The following is a 1,219-nucleotide window of genomic DNA, read 5'->3' as shown; positions in this document are numbered from 1 at the left end:
AAAGTTGATGAAAGATTAGTTAAAAAATGATAAATTTATCTAGTAATTAATAATGTAGCTTTGCTCATTTATTATTTACATTTCAACAAAGGCTAGGAACCAAAAGAGTACTAGCCAAATGTCTCTGGATGAATTCAAAATCTTTACGTGAATTGTACTTATATTAGGCATTAGGATGTTTCTTCTACTAAGTATCAGAATGTTTCTTTTTCATATTAAATGGATGTTTTTTTATATATTTTATAAAAAATTTTATATACTAAAAATTGGGATTGTTGGAAGTTCCGTGATCTCCACCCCTATTTCTCCAACGTATCATTCAGAATTTTAATTTGAAGTGATAAGTAATTAATATCAAATATTATAAATTAAAAATAAATAAAATTAATTAAATATAATTATAAATTAATTAAATTATTTACTTTTTAACTGATCACCTCTTAATTTCATATACTTTTCCTTTACATTTAGACTTCTTTATATATGAACAAGTGCTGTAGATCAAAATTAAACTGTCAAAATTGCCTCGCCATGCATGATTATTCTATCATACAAGTTAAAATATTATTATTAGAAGCAGATATTAAACTGAATTTGATATCACTATGTATAATTATAAATGCTTTGGCCATTACTATGATAATTTGCGCAAAAAACAAAGGAATACCGTCACAACAAAAGAAAGAAACAAGGAAATGACATCACATCAAGAGATTAGAAATTAAAACAATGATGCATGGGTCGGTGACCCACTTAGCTTAGTAGTTTGCATTGTACATCCCTAATAATGTTTTTAATAGTGGAGAGACCTACATGCAATGTCATTGTTTTTGTGACCACATTTTATAACTAATGCTACCTCTTTGCAATGCCTCAAAGCCCTATATGTTCGTCTTCAAATGCTTCATTATTGTGCATGGGTCCATATATATATAAACAGAATAACAGAATATGAAGGTTTTTTATGATTTTTATGATAGATTTATATTTTTTTAAGAAAATAAAATTGAATTTAATTTTGATGTACTGTCAATGCAAAACTGTTTTACATGTATATCTAATCACATAACGTCACATTATTAGTAAAAAACTAAAAATAACTACTTTTAATATTGATCGCGTAGATGGTCATAATAAAACGGTTGTAATAATTGTATAACTGTATAAAACGTTTTATACTGTCAATACATCAAAATTAAACTCAATAAAATATCAAGTA

Source organism: Arachis ipaensis, chromosome B07 (genome assembly GCF_000816755.2).
Source record: "Arachis ipaensis cultivar K30076 chromosome B07, Araip1.1, whole genome shotgun sequence".
NCBI classification, from domain to species: Eukaryota; Viridiplantae; Streptophyta; class Magnoliopsida; order Fabales; family Fabaceae; genus Arachis; species Arachis ipaensis.
This window is presented reverse-complemented; position numbering follows the sequence as displayed.